General features: G+C 38.3%; 1 long non-coding RNA gene across 4 annotated transcripts; it reads right to left on the bottom strand.

Annotated features, from left to right (window-relative positions):
• Positions 1-827: 827 nt before the first annotated feature.
• Positions 828-20,332, bottom strand: LOC135303564 (uncharacterized). Of its 4 annotated transcripts, XR_010365055.1 has the most exons (9): positions 20,031-20,332; positions 19,259-19,413; positions 13,364-13,501; positions 10,090-10,263; positions 9,423-9,510; positions 8,493-8,795; positions 7,258-7,581; positions 5,808-6,343; positions 828-4,576 (listed from the first exon to the last, which is right to left on the bottom strand). It is a non-coding gene; the product is annotated as an uncharacterized LOC135303564 (long non-coding RNA). The 4 variants fall into 4 exon arrangements; XR_010365053.1 differs by having other exon boundaries at positions 828-6,343; XR_010365056.1 differs by lacking the exon at positions 5,808-6,343.
• Positions 20,333-24,123: the final 3,791 nt, after the last annotated feature.

Raw genomic sequence — 24,123 nt, 5'->3', positions numbered from 1 at the left:
TCCTTTATGAATGTAATCTATGCTTAAATGCTGTGATGATTAGTATAATTACTTTAAATAGTACTGGATGCATTCAGGGCAGAGGGATGGACTAATTACTGAGTATTCCACAGAAAACAGTTATTTTAATTTCCCTAATAATTTGCTATGTGACCCTTTTCCTCCTTTTTTAGTTGAAGAATGACTCCAGTGAAAAATCCTAAACTGAAGTTTAGGTTAAACTTCAATTTCATACCAGAAGAAAGCCCTGCATTGTGTCATAAGTCCAACTTTTTAATTCAGTGGACATATTAAGAGCCAGATCTGCAAGTAAACTTTCAACAACTGAGATATCTGTATCGGAAAATTTTCTTTTTGCTATTATCCAGCCACCTTGTAAACCTGTGTTGTTATAAATAATCCATGCCCAATGCAAACCCCTGACACAGTAAAAGCTCAGTTGAACAAGGGCTGAAGTTTCACTTGTATTTCTGCTGGTTTCCATATGGTGAGGTACACTTTCCTGTACATATATATGAATATGCACAGACTCAGTTCAAGTATGGAGAGAAGACAGTCCTGTTGACTCTGCTGAAAACAAAGCAGGGTTATTTTTCTATCCTTGTTTTGGTTAATATTCTGAAGCACTACACTGAGAGCTAAGACAAGACAGTGCACTGCTGACCTCCAGTGAACCAGGTGCTCAGCACCACAACCAGAATCCTCAAGGCTGCTTCTTTAGTGGCAATATCTTCCTTTGTCTGGGTGGGAGATTGTCCCCTCTAACTTACTGAACTGGCAGAAAACTCACATTTGTGCAGCCCTAAGTACACTAAAATATTTTACATCAGCATTATAAAGAACATTAATTTTTGACAGAAAATGAAAAGTTATTTAAAACAAGTAATATGACACAAAGGAAAAACAGGATGCTGTACATAAGTCTTTATTTCTGTCGTACCCTAAATACAGGTACTAGACATTTTGTTTAAAGTAATTGATTCAGAATATTAATTACAACACTCTCATAATGTGTGCAGCATTCAAAATGTGCCTTGATGCAAAAAATACACAACTAGGACAAAATGCTTATACAAAGCAGTGAGCAGTGCCAGTAAGACTAAGCTGAACAAATTGAAAATGCTGAAGTTTCTTAAGCTTTGGGTTTTAATGCAGGTGATCATGAGGCTGTATTAATAACACTCAGCCTCAGGAGAAATGTTCACAAACCATACAAAGCAACTGAAACACATTACAGATTAGGTATTTCTGATTGGAGTAATAGTTTACTACAAGAACGGTACCTTTTACATAAATACATACCTGAATGCTGAAGAATTGCACAGTTTGAGTACCTGCATTCCATAATTCTAACCTGGCTTAGGAGGACATCATGTGGCAGAATAATATATGAACAGACACTGCAGCCTTCCCACACAAAAACCCCTCCTTCTTCAGCTGCTGCCCCTTGCAGCCAAGGATATTTAATACTGTGGAGAGACTCAGTGAATGCAGAAGCCGTGTCCAAAATTGGACATTAGGATACAAGAGATGATTATTAAGATGATCAGCAATTCTGATACAAAGTGGGGTGAATGGCTGGACTCAGAGGAGGTTTCCTCAGTTACCAAGCCCTAAGCAGCCATTTTCAAATTTTGGAAGAACACAGCCCCACTTACAGTATTAAATGTCCCCCTCCTCTGCTCTGGGATCAAACTGCCTTTGCCAGAGCCCTACCAAAAGCAGGAATTTGTGCAAATGTGACCTGAAAGCATAAAGAATTCCAAGGAATATATGAAAGGGCTGCATCCTACTTCATCAATAAAACCTCTCATGAACAACTCCATGATTACTAGCATGTGAATCAAAAAATAGAGTTCTAGAGAAGTATTTCTGGATTTTTTGTTGCATTTATCTTAAAATCAATTTAATTTCCCTTGCCAGAGGCTGATAGTAAATTCTGATATTCTTAGAATATCAGATGAAGATACACATTACACATTAATTTTAAAATCTAAAAATAAAGTAATCTGCTTCAGTTATAGTATCATTATATAAATTTTGGAATCAATTCAGAATGTTTCGGTATCAGTTCAGGAAATAAGAACTGAAAACAAAAAGAACAATTTAATGGCATGGCTAACAGTGTACATAGTTAGAAATTCACCACTGAAGACAACAGAAGCTGTGTATGAGCAGAAAAAAATCTGGAGAAGAAAATTTTAAGGAGATTTTTGTCATTCCTGTTCCTGCCAGAAGACATAGGCTTGGGTCATGCTACTTCCTTTCATAAAAGCCCTGAGATGAGCTCAGAGCATGGTGTTAATGACACCAAGATTGTGGGTTTGATCCTTGTATGGGACATCCACCTAAGAGATGGACTCAATGATTCTTCTGGGTCCCTTCCAACTCAGAATATTCTGTGATCATAGAAGCATTCCTGAAGTATGTTTTTTCACTGATTTTAGTAAAACTATCATAGAGACAGTAACGCTACTTTTCAATGCATTCTAAACTTAAATCCTCCCTATGGATGAGAAGAATTCTGTAATTTAAACACACAGCTGAGGCTGACTTTAAACACACAGCTGAGATGTCCTGAAATATTTCTATTTACAAAGCTTTTGTAATCAGTCTCAGTCTGTTCATTCTCAGATAACCCAGGCATTTCTTCCCTTACTACAGTGTCATTCAGCAACCCTGGATCTTCCACCCTATTCCTACATTCTTCAGGTAATATAAACTGACAAAATAAGTTACTGCATTCCCATAGCTCAGTGAGCAATCCCAAACTTGTTTGAAAAAAACCTCCCCAGAAGAGTTCTGACAACAAAAGAAACTGCATGACCAAATCTGCAAGCTGGATGACACTTCCAAGCACAGATCAATTAGTCATGAAGGCTGAGCAAAATAATTGTGTTTCTAATCAGTGGGGTCCCAGAGCAGCATTCTGGCAGGAGCAACTGGAAAGAAACATACATACACACCATATTTTCATGTGTATATCTTGGGGGAAAAAAAGCTTAATTAGCAGCAGTGAGGAGAGCTGAGGCCTTTCAAGTTCATTAACAACATTTTTTAAACAATGTAGGGTATCTCAGAGCAGGTAGGGTGCATGACAAAGCAGTTTCAAGACTAAGTTTGGATGTTTTTAAAGAGGGTTTATAAGATGTGATGAATGCTGCAGCAAAGAGGTGGATTCTGTGATCCAATGAGTCACTTCCAGTCCCACATTCCTGTTCTGCAGGCAGAGATTGGGAAAGTATAGGGAAAATAACAGTAGCAACTTACAGTAAGACCACAGCTGTTCACTGCCTTGGTCAGAATCAAACTTAAGTACAAAATAAAATAAATCTGCTTTTCAGGTTATTCTGACAGAGAAAAAGGGAAAAGTGCATGGTTAAAATCACACCATATAAAATGGGAAATAGGATCACCAAGTCTGCTGGTGACTATATTAAGTAAAACTAATTCTGAATAAAAAAATGAAATTGTCTTTATCCACTCTCATCAAACCTGCTCTGTAGAAGTCAACAGTATAAAGTGATTCTTCTGTCATTCTTGCTTCCTTCCTGCTTTAACTGCTTTTGCTTTTTCCTAGGCAAATCCATCAATAGGTAGAATACTTTTAAGAAAGAAAAACCCCAGTATCAATAAAAGCACATTGGTGTTGCAGAAGAGACTCCTATTTAAAAAACAGATCCCTCCACATCTATTGAAGTGAAGCAACAGAGGGATTACAGAGACTGTGCCACCAGAGCATTATTTTATCTCAGTGAAGGGGGAAAGGCAAAATAATAGAATTTACCAGTGAACATACTGTTCTTAGAACCCTGAAGGAACACCTCCCAAGGTCTATCTAACAAATACTCCCCGTGAGGGACAGAAATCTCTGCGTGCCAGCGAGGGAACTTGCACAATGGGATTTCAGTCTCACCTGCCTGGTACAGCCAGTAGGATACAATGCAAAAAGGAGGAATGCAAATTTCTTCAGTCTCAGTGCTCAGACAACAAGGAAAAGGCTCTTATCAGCCAGTATCCAAAATAACCCAAGGTCAGGTTTCCAGGAACCTGGCTGCAGAGGGCACGCACTTGAGCAGACAACCCTCTGCCATTCTCAGATCTCCTGGTTCCCTCCAGGCTCCTGATTTACATCTCCCACCTGCTGGGGAAATCATACACTCCCCAGCAGTAAGATTTGTCTGATGGGTTGCTGTTTTCTACATTGGGATTGTTGAAGTTCCAAACCTCAGGTGGCTGTTCCAGGTGCCTGGGACAGGATTGGGCAGTCTCGTTTGGCAGGTGTTCTGAAAGGGTTTTGCATCTCATCCTTTCAGCAGTCGGGTGAAAAATTTCTTGAGCATCTGGGATGACATGTATTTGAGGTTTTACACTTAGTCAAAAAGATATTTATCCAACAGATGGAAACATGACAAACTAGTCTCTAAAGTAAGCATGTCTTCTGAAAATCTCATGCCTGAGTCAATATCCGTAGCTGGCAGGAGACTGTTACGATTTTAAAAGTGTCATTGCACACAACTGAGAAAATGTCAGAATCAATCTTCCCTCTTCTTTATATAAAAAATCAGTTGATAACCTAGGAAACATATGAGTAATCTGAGTAATTGAGAAAAAAATCTAATACATTAGAAGAGCTATTTATACACAGGATGAGTCAAAATTACATTTGTTTTATGTACTGTAATAAATTAATCCAAGATTTGAAAAATCTTCAATAGGGCCTGATCTACAATTAAAATCTTTTTCCACCCTAGAAAGGTTGGCTAAAAGGATGACAAAAAAATCACAGCCCTGCTTAGCAATTTTATGCAGCAATTCATTTCTTAAAGACATAAATGTATTAGAGGAAAGGAAATTGCTTTTGACTTTATTTTATTGAGCTGTAGAGGCAAAAGAATTATCTGTTTAAGTTGCTTTTATGTAGGTGGGAATTGTCAATGGCAGCACAGAAAACTAGAGTGGGAAACAAATTGAACACTGGGCCCAATGTAAACAACACATTTGACACTGGTCATCTTTGATATTTACTTCCAGTCCTGAACTTTGAAGACAGAGTATTTACCTAACTAGTAAGAGGTGGTACAGCTGTGTTTGTATTAGCAGACACAAATATTACCTTGATTTCCTTTACTTCCATTACATGTTGTGCCATCAGAGTTACGGAGAACTGAAAACATTTGGGCATGTAGACATAATAAATTCTTTCCTAGTAAAAAACTAGAGACCCCAGCATTTGGATTGCACAATTTATCACAAGCCACGGGAAAAAGAAGATGTGACATTTCATCCTGAAGAGCCCTTTGTCAACAATTATTCATTGAGGCAAAGTTCAGGAAAAACTGCTTTCTACTTCCTCACTGATAACATTTATGAATATTATCAATAAGATCTTAACAATATCTTTAAAGCTTTTGTTCTGCTTCAAGGGACTTCACAGATTATCTCTACATAAAATGTTAAGAAAATCAGAAAGAATAATCTGCATTAATTACCAGATATTACTTGTCTTTACTCTTTGCACTTGTTTTTTTGTTGTTTTGGGGGAGTTTTAAATTTATTTAAATATGTACTGCTTCCTTCTAGAATAGAAATTAATGAGAATATTCTTGTCAAGACTTCATAAGCATGATCATCCTCTTGGAAATCAATTATTTCTGGAGCACCTGATTTTTTTGTAAAATAACTTTCATTCTTGTGCAAGACCTTCAACTTGACAGACATCAAATATCAACTCAAAGGAAAAAAACCTAACTAAATAGTCAGATCACAACCCTACAAAATTCAAGAAGTTACACTCAAGCACTTACAGTTTTTTCCCAGGAAACTCTCTCTGAGTTCTACAGGTCTTCTTGGTGAATAATTTTTGTAAAGTTGAGTATTTTTGGGGTCAGACCTCAGTACACAATTTTACACTTTCTTCCTTGCTGCTTCCTCAAAAAAGAGGTGCTTTTAACCTGCATAGTGCACTTACTCATTACTCATAAATTGGCACATCACAGAGAATTGTTATTCTTCTCCTCCATTTGTATCCAAAATTTGAAAGTTGCCTTTGATTCCCCATCAGACAAACTGAGGACTTCTCACAGGTGTCACGTACTTCAGCAGAACTAATTCACCATCTTTACAGGGCTGCTGATAGATGTTTCAGCCTTAAAAGCATATTGACAGCCACCATTTTTCAAAAGACTTCAGAAGAAACCCACTTTTAAGCTTCATTTCAATCAATAATAATGACCAAAGATTACACTGGCAAAAATGCTGTGTAGTTATTTGTTCTCCTAGGACTCAAATCAGCTGGCATTAAAATTCCTGACCCTCTCTGTTGCAGGTATCTTGTAAAAGGCTGGAGGAGAGAAACAGAGTTTTTAGTATTTTTCAGTTGGTTTTTTTTAACCATAGTTGCTCAGCTGTTGAGTACATATAAACATGTAGAAAAATCCAGAAAATCAGATTGAGAGTTGAAAAGAATACAAAAACCTGCAGGGAATTAATTAATTCTTACATATGCCATTGCCTTTTTTCAAAAATGAAGGCCAAATCCTGAGGGACCAAGTAGCATTTACTATTCAAGCAATGGTTAGAATAACTCAGGCCCTAAATATGATTAAGAAGTAGATGTTCACAATAAGATCAAACCTCAAATGCTCAGGGTCAGACAGTTTTTAAACGTGGTACACTACACTATATTCTTTTTTTCCCAAATAGGATGCTGAGAATGCTCACAGACACCCAGCAGAATTTAAAAATATCTCCAACTCAAAGAAATTAAATGCTGCTCACCACATGATCTTAAAATCAGCAGTGTGACCCAGCTCCAGGGATTCTTCTGAGAAACATATTGCTTCTCTTAGCCAACTTTCTCAGTGTTATGGCTCCTAACCCCATGCTAACTCTGCTGCCAGCCTTTTATAATCTGCAATCACAGTTTGCCAAAACCTGCTAGACACTGTACTCTGGCAAAAGTCCCACTCAGCACCACACATGCTGATGTAGTGTTGAAGGAAGTATCACATGTGGAACAACAATATAAAGTGGTTCAGAAAGGGGGAGAGAGAGTTTGGGTTAAAAGAATGCTTATTTTACATGTATTTTTTGAAAAGACAGCTTTTCAGTTAGGGATTGACTTCCTTTACAAAAGGCCAACAATATTAATGTGTAAAGCTACATAAATGCTGCAGCTCTCATGCTAAGGCTTTCAAAAGCTTTGGTACAAATTTCTACATGGCTCTAGTGACCTCTGCTCACCTGACCACTTACCTGTTTTAGGTAAAGTCTGTGTAAAAAGTGCCATGGCCTCTGGCTTTGTGTTCTCACCTTGGTGGTACACACTGGTGTTACTGGTTTCCACTGAGAGCCATCCCAAACACAAAGGCAACACAGCCTTGTGCAGACAGTTGTTTAAACAGAGTTTGACTGCTAAGATGTAGGGTTGGATTCCATCCTGCTTTGTAGTCCATTTTTACACTACCTCATGAAAATGAATGCATCCATTGCTCAGAGCAAGTCCTGCTTTATCTGAATGAGGCAGCAGAATCAACCTCCTCATCTCATCTTTCCTCACGGGCTTCCGTGCTACAACTCCTGTAAACAATCACAGTCTCAGAAGACAAGCCTTGGCAAGAAATCCATAATTCTACTACCTCCACAAGTGTTTGAATTATATAACCTTCTTCAGTTCCACCATTATTACAGGACTGTCATATTTCTCTGTATTCACTGCTGCATTATTTTACAGTACTGACTCAAAAGAATAAAGGTAGCAACAGCATTGTATGCAATTAATGCTAAAGAATTAAGTGGTGTACTGGATTTCATGCAGGGCCTTCAATTTATCAGTTTTCATTCTATGAAGAATAAAAATCTTTGAAATCAGGGTAAGCTCTCTTAGTTGCAGCTTTAGAAAAAGGTAAATAGTGAAGGCTTTGAAAGAGTAAAATCACATATATGGAAGACACCTTTCTGTCCATGTACCTCCTATGTTAGTTATGAAACAGAATGTCACCACTTACCAGATGAGTCCTTCATTATTAACCAGACAAGTAACTTCCCTTGTAAACACCTTTATACTCTACCATATTTCCCTCTCTCACCCTAGCACAGAGAATAAATACTAGAATATTTTTTTTAAGCATCAGTGAATACAGAAAAAAATTATTTTCAAAGGACAGAAAGTACTAATTCCCTACAGTCTGGCAGAGTATGTTTACTTTTCAAACCATCCAATCAATGGAGGCATCTTTATGAGTTTGTAAGTTCACACCAGAAATATGCTTTTGAAGGGAATCTGCTGTTCATTCTCTCTCACCTCACCTTGTTTCATCCAGCCCAGGTCAGAGAGTGCAGCCAGATACCCCCAAAAGACACAAAGCTGAAAGTTGTACTCTACAGACTTTGCAGAGCATCTCCTGTGCCCCAGCTATTGCTGGACTTTCAGTTCAAAGGAGCAAACTGGAGCTAGTTCAAAGCACATTCCCTCCTTTCCACCCACTCACATGCAGTGTGGACATCAGGTTCTTGGCACCAAAGGCAAACTGGCTCCAACTGCATGGCACCACTTGCAAATGTAGACCTGGACAATATTAGCTCATGGTGGTGGGCAGGCTGGAGCCAAATTTTGCAGGGCAGGATGTATTTCCTTTTTGCATCTCAGCTTTCCTCTTCAAAAACTTCTTTTGATTAAATCATTCTAAAAATAGATAGTTTTGTTTGCCTGGGAGGAATGGAGCAAGTTGGATTCACCTATGTCAGGAAGTTCAGGATGGAAAGTTGAAGCTGTAGCAAGCCCAGCGCGTTATCTGCATGCACAAAGAAAATGTACTGAATGTGTGGGCTACGTGGTTCCTTTTATCATGTCTAGAGTCTGCTATCATGCTTATCCTGCAAATCCAACACATTTTCCCTGAAGGCTGAAAGCCTCTGTATTTATTCCAGCCTGTTTTGTGGCAAGCAACTTCATCTCTCCACTAAAGCACTTTAAAAAAAAAGAGGCAAATTTGGAAATCACAGCTAAGTTAGGGAGAGATAACTAGGAATATAATAGATTAATAAAATGCATTTATTCAGTCTGGATATGAACTCACAACTGAGATAGGTTTTGCTGGTTTTGAAGCACTATTGCAGAAAGGCTAAAGGAGGTGGATGAACCAACGCTTTAGAAGATAACTGCTTTTTTAAAATAACACTGATTTTTCTGTCAAAAAAAAAAAAAGAAAAAGTACTGAATAGAATAGAATAGTTCAGTTGTAAGGGACCTACAATGATCATCTATTCGAATTGCCTGAGCACACAGATACAAGTTTTTATAATCAAGAGATTTAGTGAGGTTAAATCAACACCTACAGCATCTTTTTAGTGAAAACAAGCTAACTTCACAAAAATGTATGATTTTTTAAAGGCATATTTCTAGTTGCTTAATAACGTACCATTTTCATGATTCCATCTCTAACATCTTAAAGAATTAGATACTTTGCAACAAAAATCTCACAAGAAAACAAAAAGACTGGCTAGAATCTGTAAAAGAAAATAAATGGTGTATAAGGATAAGACAATATTATATTAGGAATAATATTTATAGTAGATACAGTTTGGTCAGCTGTAGCATTGAGGACATGGTTTAGTAATTTAGTGGCAAACTTTGTGGTGGTGCTGGGACTTGGGGATCTTTTGGATCTTATGGTTTTTTCCAATCATTATGATTCTGTGACTCTAACTTGGGACTTAAACTAAAAGTTATAACTGAGCAAACAATACCAAACATAATAACTTCATTTTGTGGATATCGGACAGCTTAGTGGATTCCTAATGGGAGGATGTGCAAGCTTCTCTTTAACCTGAGAGCTGTTTGGTGGCTTATAGGGAATATTCTTGTGCTTTTTGGTTTGCATCAGAGATGTACATTACTGCAACCCGCACTGCCTGTCGCCTACTTTTGCAGTTAAAAGAGAGGCTAATTGCTGAACCTAAGAATAAGATACCATTTCCTCTTTAGAAGTGCTCTCTTCACTTTAAACTGGCAGAAAGGAAGGGAGAAACTTATTCAATTTCCACGTGTTCTGTGTCCTCTGCTCCACAGTGTGCTTTTTTGTGCACCTGATGTAAGCTGAGCACAGGCTGCCATGAGCCAGCCTGAGTGAGCACTGCCACCAGTGCTTGCTGGGCCCCAGGAACAGGAACCAAGTCTCTCACAGCACAAACACCTGTGTCCATCCACACTTCAGCAGGGCTTCAGCATCTGCCTTCGCAGCTCCCACATCCTCGGCACTCCTGAAACACAAAGTATGGCGCAGAGTCACAGCTTTCCTTTGCTCCCTCAACTGTACTTGCCAGATTGCCTCAGTCAGTCCCTAAATACAGCAAGTGAGGCTGAGGAGGTGAGAAAAGCAGTGGTGCCATGTGGGAACCATAAATAATAGCAGTGCTATGACAGCAAATCAGAAAAGAGAGTGTAAACCCTCCCTTCACCTGAAGCCCCACTTCATGGGATCACCCACAGCATGCGATCATTTCTATTTTTAAACACAGTATTTTCTAACATGAGTCAGTTACCAATCTATTTCTGATCTGAACAGGAAGGACAGTGAAACATCCTTAATCACAGCTGAACCAAAATTAGAACAGAAAAATGGATCAGTTCAGGTCCTTTATTTATACTAACCAACTTCAGATGTACCTATATGAAAATATATGCATAAACTCCTTTTACAGATACTCAGTGAAGGACCAGAAGCTGGTTTAAAGAGAAATTAAAAATGCAGAATTGGGTAGAAGGGGCTGCTCCCCTCAAGGCTTCTACTTGGACAGCTGTAATTCACCCAGCCAAGCCACCATCTAAGGGATGGTGACAGCAGCATGTCTAAGCAATGCCTCTAAGAGTCACCTCTTGGTCACTCTTTGCTCAGCACTTGTCAGGCCCCAGCCAAAACACCCTTGGCTGGAATTCTGTGTCCAGTCTTGGCACTCAGCATAGGGGAGAGAAAGAGCACAACAAGGTCCTGAACCTTGGAGATTAGCCATGCCTGGAGCAGGACTGTGAACCAGATGACCTCCACATGCCCCTTCTGACCTTAATTCCACACTCCTGAGACTCCCACACCACACACATGTTAAAAGCATGTCATGAACTGGTTAAAAACTAATCTAAAATAGTTTAAAAAAACAAAAGGTCGTGCCAATGTGTGACAGCAGAAGTCCTTTTCTCCATGGCAGAACAGTGATACTCTAGCAACAAAAATAACATTGAAGAAAATGAGAACAAATCCTTACTAATTAGACAATGACATTACAGAGCACATATTATTAGAAGATCACCAAAATATACTGGATGACACTGGAAATGCAATTAAGCACCAAGATAGCAAATAAGAGCTCAATAAATTATTAAATGTATAAGCTTTGTAAAAACTGCAGAAAGACTGCTGGCACTACAACCTTCTAAAACCCTGCTGTTGGTTTTCACATTAAGTCCTCTATCTCAAAATTCCCTTGGAAAACTTGTAGAGAATCACAGTAATCAAAATCTCACAGAAGCATTCATTAAATTAAGGAAGTATCCTGATGTAAAAATATTGCAGTGATTAATAAATAAATCTCTATTTCTTTTAGCCCAAAATAAAGAAATATTTTGCAGCACTAAGGCTGCCCTTAAAGATAGACACATGGGAGGAAAACATATCTAAGAAGGGGGAGGGGAAAATCTGTGCCTTTTTCCAAGCTGTTTTGATTATTAACAACTCAGTTTCAAGATAAATTCCATATGGTAAGATACACAGCATGTTTACATTTGAGGTTTACAGCTGCACTTAGGTAATTTTACAGATGTATGTATAGATAAGCACAGGGTCAGCATGGATACAGCAAACTGCTTCATACAGAGATGGAGATTTCTGATTTTGTTGCCTAGCAATAAGATCTGACTCCTGGAAGCTGACAAATACTGACTGGAAAACAGAATAGAATTATTTAATATATCACATGCATCATATAAAAAGGAACATAAGGCTATTGAAGAAAGGAAAATGCTAGGCCAAAAATAAATTCTATTCAGTGAAATTTATCCAGGAAATATGTGATACTAAGAAACTGCAATATTTAAATTGAAGAAAGCCTCAGTCTGTTCACTCTGTCAGTACTTTTCATCATTCTTCCTTCAGCAGAAAGTCCAATTCCATCTTGGCTAATGGATCTGACTTTTGAATTGCTGTGTTTAACTTTGCCCAGTCTTCTCAAGAGTGCTTTAAAGCAGGAGACAGAGAGAGAGATATTTTTAAAAATTGGATAGGATGAACATGATGGCATTTCTCTTCTTGGGAAACACAGCATGGTACTAATGGGAAGTTTGATGACATTTTCTACACTGGTGGAGAGGCAGAAGTCCACATTTCTGTTTTACTTTTTACAAAGAGCTTTAAAACTGCCCTGATGCCTTTTAGCACATTTATAAGGTCTCTCTCAGCTCTTTCAGTAATACAAATGTTTTTCTTTCAGTACTTCAGCAGTAGAACAGGCAGCTCACAAGCCAAGGATAGGCAGGCTACCACTAGTCCAGCACAGACCAGGACTACCACATCTTGGATCAGTACTAGTATTGCTTTTTCCCCCTTATAGTCTAAATTTAAATAGATTAGTCAACAATAAATTTGGGGAAACAGAGGCCACTGGATAGTATTCCAGCATTATAAGCAGCATGGACATGTAATGCTCTACACAGGCATTATTTAAACCTGAAAAAAAGAATATGATTCCTCTTTCTGCTATTTCCAACCTTTCTTTAAAACATTCTCCTTTAACAAGCCTTTGAAACAGTACTTCCCAAATCTGTTCTTGCTGGAGCTGTCACTTAACAGTATTCCATCTGCTTGGGACAGAAAGTAAAAAAATTTCTCTCGTGTCCTGTTGCATCAGCAGAAATCTGGAGCAACTCCCCAGACTTCCTGCGTGACGCACTCGCTCGGGTTTGCCTACACAAGGAAGTAAACATAAAGGAAAACTGGCTCAGTCTGAGCCCAGCACCAACCCTGGCTCACTCCTGCTGGAAACACTCTTACCAGGCAGAAAAGAAAAGCAGCTTTTCCCACTCTGAATATGGGTTCAACTACTGTGAACAAAGAGAATCCTAGCAAAATCCAAAGGTATAATCACATTCCATAATGAGGTGCTTTACAAAAATAAAGTTTCAGGATCAGAAGCAGCATGTTTTCCATCTAATAAAAAATACCCTGCTTCTCAAACTTTCCCTAATTCAGTTTAGAGGTACTTTTAGATATTGGACACAGCTTTGCATTTTGGCATGAAAATTACCCTCTCACTATCAATAACACACATTTTTACAGAATGGTCCATAACTGGGTACTTAAAAAGTACTCACTTTTCCATGAAGACAATGACTTTATTCTTAATCTTCCTTTCCCAGTTGCAAAGACTGTCACACAGACTAATTAAGTACATCTTAATTTGGTCTTGTACTGTGTCTCCTTTGTCCTTGTTACAGCACTGTGAAACATCCCTAAATGGAACATAAATTATATTTAATACATGAAAGGTTGTATTAAGACAGGAATTTATATTAATTTTTTTTCTGTGTTGGTCAGACACTATAATGATAGAATCTACACAAATATCTAGAAAAGCAAAAGCAGACAAAAACAAAGGAAACGTAAGTGAAGATTTTGATGTGAATCATGGTAAGATATTCAACCAGGGCTAATTTACTGAGATGCAAATAAATTGGTAGTTTCATTACGGTACTCTCTGTGTAATAATAATAATAATAATAATAATAATAATAATAATAATAATAATAATAATAATAATAATAATAATAATAATAACAGATTTCTAATAATGTAATTACCTATGTGACCACCACCTACAGGTTTAAAAAGCCAAGAAACAATAGTATTTATTTGCACACATTCCTTAGAAGGCACTTGTTGTTTACAAAGGTCTGTCAGTAAAGAACAGACAGTCTGGGATGAAAAGCCTTGCTCCTAAGCTTTCCCACATGGATATACATCCCAGAATAATCAGGCACTACGATAAGTCCATGTGGTGAACAGAAAAAAACATAATTTCATGAGGAGAAACTGTAGACGGAGTAGGGACACAGAGTTGTCTCTGATCTCTTCTTGATTCTCTCAAGTTTTGTACACATTCTGCGCTATAAACACTGATCTCAGAGAGTTTCTGAAAAGGAGTAAATTGGACAGAAACCTCAAAGGCAGAAGTAACTAATTTTCTTATTTGGGGCTGTGTGGTCATCTTTGCACCTATTCTGAGATCCCAAGTACAGAATCCAACTTTTACTTTTATTTTTCCTATGTCATAAGAAATAATAGCTTGAGCTCTTAATTTCAATTTAATGCACTGTAGTTTGAACTCTGCTCTTCCCTCCAATTTTTAAATGATGATCTCTTTTGACAAGTAAGAAGAAAAGTAAAATACTAAGTTTGAACTCTTAATTAATTGTGAAAATATTACACCATCCACCCTACTTTGTATTTCCATGTCTTAAATAATATCCAAAGATCTGCTGTCAATTACATAGCAAAGATCATATCTAATTTGTAAGATGAATTGAAAGGAACTAGTATTTATGAATGTAGGAACCAAAATACTTCATGTTCCCAACCAAGATTCAGCAATTCTGGTTGCTTATGGATAGTCCAGTGTGGAGAATGAGAAAAGGAGATGCTCTGGTAAATATTTATATATTCTGTATTCAGTGTGACTTCTCTTTTCTATCTTTTTATCTAAATTATAACCAAAAAATAGTCAAGAAACTGTCTTATCAAATCAATTTCATAATAGAACAGAGATAACACATATATGTAGCACAAAACAGGTTTTATTCTGGCCTAATGGCAAAGGTTATCAAGATAAATGTACCATAAATTCTCACAGTATTGCAAACCAGGCAGTAATGGCACTCCTTCTTCAATTAGACATCAGTTTGATGCATACTGTTTTAGGTAGTCTTATCCTCTTCCTTTTTTACCACCTGAACTACAAACCTTGCTTTCCCTATTTCTAAACTTCCTTTCAAAACTTAGTAACAATAAGGCCTGCATAAATCCTGCAAGTCCATAACAAAAAAATCCCAACCAACCAACCAACCAACCAACCAAAAAAAAAAAAAAAAGACATTTTGGTGCAAGACTATTTTTGTATATTTTTATCTACAAATTTGTCTACTCTTTTTCTAAGTAACCATATTAAACCTGAGGAAAAACATGTGTTGTACCCTGTCACTGTAAGCAGGAAATATCCATCCCACTCTCTGTGTTTGTTGTCCTGTGAGGCAAGATGTTGTCTTCTGAATTCTCCCTCTCAGAACACACAGCCTAAAAGCAAGAATCACTATTACAGTAGTCTGACCATAATTTTTTAGATTACAGGTAATTCAGGCTGTTACCTGTGACAGGTTGTAACACCACACAAGAAGCTGGCATCACGTGAGGCCAGATCACTGACTGACATCAAAAGGGGCCAACAGTGTTTGCAGTTCTTTTTCTCCAGGCAGCGCCAGCTGCATTAGTAGTGATTTCCTTTCAAAAGATCAGTGGCAGCAGGTCTTAGAGGGGACAACAGAAGTGACAATTTTGCATCTTGTAAAAAGATCAAATGGTTTAAAACATGAGTGCCAACCCTCTTAAGATCAGCTCTAGCAAGCCCAAGAAGTGAAACTTGTGACATCAGTTTTGTTTGTTTACTTTCCAGTAAAGTTTCAAGTTGCAAACCCCTCTTTTGAATCCTGAGGTTTACTGATTCTGAGGCCTTGCTGGCCTAGAGTATAAGTGCTGAAATGTTTTGTTGGTTTTTAGTCTTATTTTTCCTTGCTAGTTGGCTAAATCCCCAAAAAACCAATTAATGTTTCTCAGTAATATTTACAGAGATTTTCACATATGTAATCATAAATACATGGTGATGTTCTGCATTTTCTAAAAGAAGCCTGAAGACTTCTTTTAGATTCTTTCTGCCTAAACCATGTGAATCAATGAAATAGTAGTTGGAATAAAGGAGCAATAATTGACTGATTAAATTTTTCCATACCAACTAGGATGTGTTTTCTGTTGAAATATTCTTGGTCTTGATACAGCCTTGCAACTTTTGAAACCCTCCTATCTTTCAAAGATTTGTGGAAAAAGATCACTATCAGAGTGGAAGAAGTCACTACTGCATTTAATATATCAGCAACACAAATATCAACTCTCCAAATGCTGTGTCTTACCTAGAATTTCTGCAGATCTGGGCAGTCACTGGCGTGAATATTGATTAAAAGACTTTTTGTTCTTATTTCCTTTGAAAAGTGACAATTATCTCCAGCAATTATAAAGTTAAATTTCCTGTTCCGCTGTCCCTGAACTAGATAAGATTACACTCAAAGGTAAAGTATAGAGGTCTAGGAAACTTTGACAAGAAGAGAGAAAGGACCCCTGAAGTATCCAAAATGTAGCTGCTAGAAGGCAAAATACACCCCAGGTGTGTTGGGGTTTTGCTTGTATTCTATCTGATGTTTCTGTAGGAGTTTATGATATAACTTGGGCAGGACAAAGCTTGTTACAGATAAAATCTCTCTTCCATAACTTGGCTTTGATGGCTTTGCAACTTTCGTGAACGCAATACAGCAAAAACTGTTCGAAGGGAGCACTCTGCACCCAGAGTTCACTCCAGTCAATGAACATGGAGTGTAAGAGTTCTTGGCACCTCTCCTTGCCCTGCCTGTTCCTGCCGTGCTGCTGCTCACAGCTCACAGCACAAAGCAATTGTCAGTCACGTGTACTCTTCCCAGAGAAAGCACCTTCCCTGTGAGTGGTCCTCCTGGCAATGCAGCATCTGGAGGTGCAGCTGTGTGTTAAACAGGGCAAGTGTAATGTTGGTTGGTCCCAGGTAGGAGGATGGATAATTTCCTTCCATAATACAATCTAGCTTTGTACAAGTTCCTCCTCAGCCTGTCAGCTGGTGTGACTACATCTGCTGCTCCCAGACTTCATGAAAAGTGAAACTGAGAAACACAGCCTAGAGTACTGAAAAAGGATGAGGTTTTATGAAGATTGAATTTGTTTTACTCCACTTTAAAGGCAGACAGCTTTAGTCCTTATTTATCTCTATGAGGTGAACTGCTCTGCTTAAGTCCTCTGTTGTTTCTACGTGGGTATACACAGGAAAAGTTATTTTAATTATCTTTTTAAATGAACACTCAAACTGTGCTATATTTCTAATCAGATGTTCTTACTGCTCAAAATTAATTTGGTTTAACTGCTTTTGTAATTTACTCAGAAAGTGCTTTAATAATTTAATTTAAGACTCCTGGCTGAAACTATCCAGGTTCTAGTTTCAATTAATCCATAAACAATGTGTTTGGACTCATCTTCCAGAGTGTTCTCCTGCTGACACATCCTCATCCTTGCACTTTGTTTGTTACACTGCTATCATGGTTCTGTATCTGTTTAGTGAAGGACATAATGTAAGTATATTTACCATATGGTTGCTGGGTGAAAGATGAATGGGGAGCTGACTAAGAATGTATTTATTACTTAAGAAAATCAGAGCCAAGGAAGAGAAGGACAAGTGTAGAGAACTCCAGAAAGCTTTCACCAAACTAACTGAGGCTGGAAATACCCATTGGCAGGAATGGTTTTAAAACATTAGTTGTATATGTTTTGGCTTCTCTAAGTACTTTAACTCCTTACAGAAGTAGGAATCTGAGCTTGTGGGGTTTTCTAATGCAGCTTCTGACCTACAAAGGTGGACAAACCAAACTGTCTTCTTTAATCAGAGCAAGCTGTAAATTGAAATTACTGACTGCTCTTTTTTGTAAGCTTTTTTACCGGTTGTTTCGGAAACAACCACTACAAACCTGTTATTTACTAATGGAAGCAGATAAATTATCAGGACATGAAGCCAGCACCCCATAGCTGTGCTCTCAGCTAACTCTCTGAGAGCTGCTGCATTCAATATCACCTCAGTCTAGGGATCCAGGTATTCAAATGTGAAACAAATGTGTCTTTGGGCAGAAGAGTTAACTCAGATTCACTGCATGTGGGACTTCTCCTTCAGACACACAGCATGTAAATGCTAAGTCTGAAAGCCCTGCAAAATTAGTATCATTTCAGAAAATCATTTATGCTAACCAGAATAACTACCTAGGATGAAATTATGCTTATTTATACTGTTTCCACTTTAAAAAATAAACCTAAAACAACAACAAACAAAACCCAGCAAAACCCAAAGCAAACAAACACCCTCAATTTAAACAAATGACCAGAAAAAAACGGCGACAAACCCACTTCCTTTTTACCAAGGAAAAAATTGCTCTAGCTGGAGATTCTTCTGCTTACAGGTATTTTACAATAAGTACACATACAACTGAACTCCCCCATACCCTCATGTTCACCTTGCAGCCCTTCTTAAGATCAATCCCCAACCAGAATGCAGCAATTCCCACAGCTCCCTGTGAGGCTGCAAAGCCAAACAAACTCAGAAACTTGTTTGTAGAAAATAACTAGGTTTTCAGAATCTTTTCTTTTCAGACCTTCCAATTTTACTCAAAATTTCACAAAAGAGAATTCAGAGAAATGGGACAGTGCTATTCAAGTACATCTCTGAAGTAATTTTTACCTTTTGTTAATGATTGTCAGCTTCCTGTTCATTAAACGTGTGAAGCTGGCTAACAGGAAATAATTCTATGGCGCTGAAATGGCTTGTCTTGCCCCAGAGGATTAATTATTTTCAATCCACAGAATACATTTAACACTTTCATAGAATCACAGAATACTTTGGGTTGGAAGGACCTTTAAAGCTCATCTAGTCCTACCCCCTGCAATGAGCAGGGACATCTTCAACTAAATCAGGTTGCTCAGGGCCTTGTCCAACCTGACCTTGAGTGTTTCCAGGGATGGGGCATCCACCTCCTCTCTGGACAACCTGTGCCACTGTTTCACACCACACTGTAAAGAAATTCTTCCTTTCACCTAGCCTGAATCTACCCTCTTTTGGTTTAAAACCATTGCCCCTTATCCTATTGCTACAGGCCCTATTAAAAAGTCTGTCCCCATCTTTCTTAAAAGTGCTCTTCAAGTACTGAAAAGCCACATTAAGCCCTCCCCAAAGTCTTCTCTTCTCCAGGATGAACAACCTCAACTCTCTCATCCTTTTCTCATAGGAGAGGTGCTCCAGCCCTCTGATCACTTTTGTGACCCTCCTCTGGACCAGCTTTTCTGTATGACATAAAACCATGCCACATGAAGCCAGAAATACCTACTGGTTAATAGAAACTACTTTCAGAGTCAGATCCAGCCTTCTTTTTTTAATATCTGGCCATCTTCCAATGTTTGTTCTGATTTAGGTCATGTTCTGGTAGTGGCTTTGGTTCTCTTCACCCACCTCTCTTCCCAAAACGCCTCCTTTATGCAATTTCTTTAAAAACAAAAGAGATTTCACTAAAACGGGAAAAAAATTACAGCTGCACTTGAGCAGCTGCACTTGCTTTAAATGGATTAGGGACTAAGGAATGATAATTTAAAATTAATCTACAGAAATGCAAAACAATTTTAACATTACTCTACTCTAAGTAGACTGGATTTAATAAAGGGAACCATAGATCAAACAATGGAAATGCTGTTTATTGTAATCTAATGGCTTAACCTTCTTGCACCTATTTAAAAATACAGGTTTGTTAGTACAAAAGTACTATCATGCTCATGCCGACAAATAAAATTTTCTTTTAATTAAAAAAAAGGTTTTGAACTTTTCAAATGGGTAACAAGGGAAAACAGAAGGACTTCACTACCTTCCAAAGGTTAACCTGGATTTATAACTATTTGCCTGATTTCCCTGTGTTCTTGCTTCCTCCTAAAGACTGAAAAGGTAAAGTAGCTTTTCCTCATCCTTTTTTCAGCTTAAGTGGATCTTTGATCTCTAAATATCAGCAAATGTGGTCCTTACAGAAATCTAACGGAGAATTAATGCTCTTTTTTCACTAATAGAAATTATATTAATGGCAACCACTGATAACTATTATGCCTGAATATTACCTTAAATTGTTAGAAGCCCTTCTGTGTTTCTGCCCACGGAAAAGTAAGGCAAACAGCAAGGAGTAGCTCTTTACATCCAACAAAAGCCCTTTGCTACAAGCAGATAAATGTATATAAATGTTCTGTGGTGTATTCCTACTGTTTTTTCACACACAAACCATGACACAGCATCTTCTGCACTGAAAAAGAGAATACAAAATTAGTTTGGTAAGATCATGTGCAGCATTTCAGTAACAGTAATTTCCCATCCATGCTTCTGAGCTCATCAATAATACATAATTTTTAAGGAGTAATGCAATGCAGCTATAGGACATTCAGATGCTCTTCCAACTCAATCAACTGTACTTTGTGTTCAGCTGCAGTAGGTGTTTCTGAATATGATAAGTATTTCATATAGAAGATGATTGCCACAAAACCACTTAAGCAGGCAGATTACAATGGAATCAAGCCAATACATCCTAAAACTGATACAAGAATTATTGCTTCTTAAACATCATACAATTAAACTGCAGAACTCACTAAAATGTGTTACTAGAGGGCCTAAAAGCTGTCAAAATCAGAAATTAACATAGAAAATAGAAATTCTAATAACAATAAAAAATAAAAATTATGGACATGCTTTAAGGTAACTCAAATATGAGCTGGCAGTGGTTAGGAGAAAGAAAAGCTCTTCTCCTGGCAAATAATGACGATTACAAATTTGAAATCTTTCCTACTTTGTTGAAAAGCTGCTGCTAACCAATACCAGAAACAGAACATTGCAGCACAGCACACTCATTCTGCTGAGCTAAGGACCATGAACAAATCTGTCCTTTTAGAAGACTAGAGAATGTGAAAATTTTGCAGCTTGTACATTTCACTGAACTGAACCTGATGAGAAGACAGTCACGGCTGGGTTTATTTTTTGGTTAGTTTGTTGTCCTAAATCATTCTGGGAATACATATGCAATCTCCCTCTTTGCAAGTTATGATGATTATGCATTAGTACAATCATATTGGCTAAAAATATTCCCTGTTCTAAATAGGTCTGTGAAAGCAAAGCAAGCTGTGCTGCTATGGGCACTGCCTCGCCTCCCTCACGGCCTGCACAAACATTCCCTGGTGAAATCTCACTATCTCTGACACTTGACTATTCCAGGCAGTTTTCACTGGCTAACTCTCAAGTCACACCCCAAGTATCTTTCCAGATTTTGGAGGAAGAAGCACCGTAAGAGTCCTGTGCAATTGTAAGTGCCAGACGTATTGTTACACTTGAGAAATCCAGCAAGTCTTGAGTCTTAAATTGGGAATCAGGAGGTGGATTTTTAAATACATACTTTAGAATGTCTGGTTCTGAGCAGCAGGAATCCAGCTGGTGAGTTAAGGTATTGGATGCAGCATTTCAGACGACAATGGAATTTGAAAGCAAAATAATTTATTAGATGGAAGACTCAGTGAAATCTACTGCGAAGGATTTTCCAAAGGAAGGGAAAAGGAAGGGACCTCCCAGGTTGTTTAAAGTGCACCACTGTCTACAAGGGTTGGAATGTTCTTGCCTCAGTGAATATTGTTAAATCAGTGTCACTCAAAGTCACCTCTACAGATATACAGAAGTTTAATACCAATGCTCTGCAAATTAAAATCCTGTACAGAAAAACCTTCAAAGGTTTTTGCAAAAAAAGCCTTCTGCACTGCTCTGACACCATCCATGCTATATTGTACAATTTAGGCACATATCCAATGTACTACTAGTGCATTTCTCCAAGAGACAATGCAAACAATTCCTATAAAAGTGAATCTACACAGTATGAATGGGTTTGTTGTTAAGAACATTCTGCTTCAGTAGAAGTGCCAATAAAAATGTTTAAATGAAAAATATAGATGTATTTTTCAGTTTGGGGTTTGGGTTTTGCTTTTTTTTTTCTTCTTTCCCCAGGCCTTTTTTTTTTTTTTTCTTTTTACAATGCAGCTCTCCTTGAGGCAGGCTTCTATCACAGGAAAAACGAAATGAGTACATTTCACATTTGGTTAAATGTGTGGGCCAGCTACTTCATTCAGCAGGTGGGTCACGATGGCTTTGGAGAAAAATAAGGCTCCCCTGAAAAAGCACAGGCTGAAAAAATGTTGGGAAAATGAGAAGGTGCAGGAGGCGATTATTATGTCGGAGAAATTAACATGGAATAAACTAGGGTGCAAACTGCCAGTGCATTACTTACTCTGCAGTAATTCTCTCCACGGGTGTTTTGGCTCACATTATCTGCATGTCCACACTGCGTTAATGGGGCACTCTGAATAAAGCCAGCCCAGGCAGCCCCACGGGCAGCACGGGGTGAGATGCAGGATGCTCTGGGGTGCTGCAGTGCCACACTGCCCCGGCCACCCTGTCACCAGCGCTGTCTGGAAGCCCCACCCAGCAGAGCCCAGCCTTGGAATCACTGCAAGGCAACCTATTACACTGGGTGAGTGCTGGTGATTCCAGCTCGGCAACAGTAAGGGAAAGCTCCCAGTCCTGAAAGCTCCATTCCCACATTTTGTGGGCTCTTTTCATAGGAGCCTGCCTGGATTCTGAGCTCTCCCATATGTGCAGCAAGGGGCATTTCTCTTCCTCTCAGCCAGATGCTGCATCTGTGCAGCAACTCCTGCTCCTGTGCCACACAGCCTGCAACGCAGAGGGTTCCTCAGGACACTTGACAGACATCCCTTCTCCAAACAAGCAGTGGCAGTGCACTCAGGCTGGAATTATGCATCAATTCTGCAAGTTCAGGCTCGCAGGAACAAATCCAGAACTACCACTATGCCAATTGGAAACCACCTGATTTGAATTAAAGCATCACTGGAGTCCAGTGCAAGAGGAGGAGAGAAAGGGGGAAAATACAGTGGGGAGGTGGAATCTGGACAAGTCACAAAGGGTGGATAGATGGATGCAAGGTGGTACTGCAACTGCTAGCCATAAAAATTATTTTTAGGTTTTTTTGTTGTTTTGCCTGGGTTGTTTTTTTGTTTGTTTGGGTTTTTTTTGTTTTTTGTTGGGGGATGGGTGCTGTAGTTTTAGGGGTTTTTTTGTTGGTAAAGTCAAGGGGACAGCCTGAAAAAAAAAGATTCTTTAGGTAAATTTTTTACCAAACAATTGGGCTGCTGCATTCTCAGACATGAATAATGGTGTCACCCATGCCAAGAAGTGAAGGAATTTAAGGAGAGGGTGAGATGTATAAAATAGAAGGCATTTCACAATTTATTTTTTTTGTCCTCTGCATTATGGTTCACTGCCTTCATCAATTGTACTTGTGCAGCAGGTCTCTGAGGCTGACAAAGTGTGGCAATGTGAAGGGATGCTATGGGCAGCCAAGCACAGAAACTTCTTTGGCTCCCACCTGCTAAAGTCAGTGTGAGCTATGGAAGACCATATATCCTGCTGAATCTTTCAGCATTCAATCCTAAAAAAATAACCACAGCTTTAAGAAAACATTGCTATTCTCTTACTGACCAAATGTTGGGGGATTTTCTGTTGTTATGGTAATAAGTATTTTATAGTATGCTTTAAAATAAACAATGAAAGGTGACACTTTGTCACTATGTACCTATTATGTTTTGCAGGTTTCCCAATCTGTCCTCTGCCCTTCCCCCTCAAATATACATAAATTCTTAGGTTTTATTTACAGTTTAACAGTATTGGAATGCTTATGCTTGAAACACTGAATGAGAATATTCTGCCATCCAAGCCAAAACAAAACCCCTGCTTTCTCTTCTAAGATTTGCAAGTAATTTTTTATTGCATTTTACTCTGAAAATGTTCAATAACCTTCATTGGTTCTAACATTGGCTTAAATCTTGTTGACTTTGCTGTTTCCTCTGTGCCCATTGTTGCCTCCTTTCAAGCTGGATTCCATGGATTTCAATGGTGTTCTGCACAGTTCTGTTCTTGCAGATTTTCTCATGAAGTCCAAGCTCTTACAGTAGTGTGCTTATAGTTCCATGTGGGAAAGTGTCATTATATAAAAATTCTGGTATAAGTACCTGTCACAGTTGTGCCACCTTTATTCAACACGAATGAGCTCACAATTTACTTTCAGGTAGTTTGATTTTTTTTGCAACACAATCCAGGGAGTAAATTGTG

The sequence above is a fragment of the Passer domesticus genome, chromosome 6 (assembly GCF_036417665.1).
Source record: "Passer domesticus isolate bPasDom1 chromosome 6, bPasDom1.hap1, whole genome shotgun sequence".
Taxonomy (NCBI): domain Eukaryota; kingdom Metazoa; phylum Chordata; class Aves; order Passeriformes; family Passeridae; genus Passer; species Passer domesticus.
Note: the sequence above shows the minus strand (reverse complement) of the source record. Positions and strands in the feature narration are given on the sequence as shown.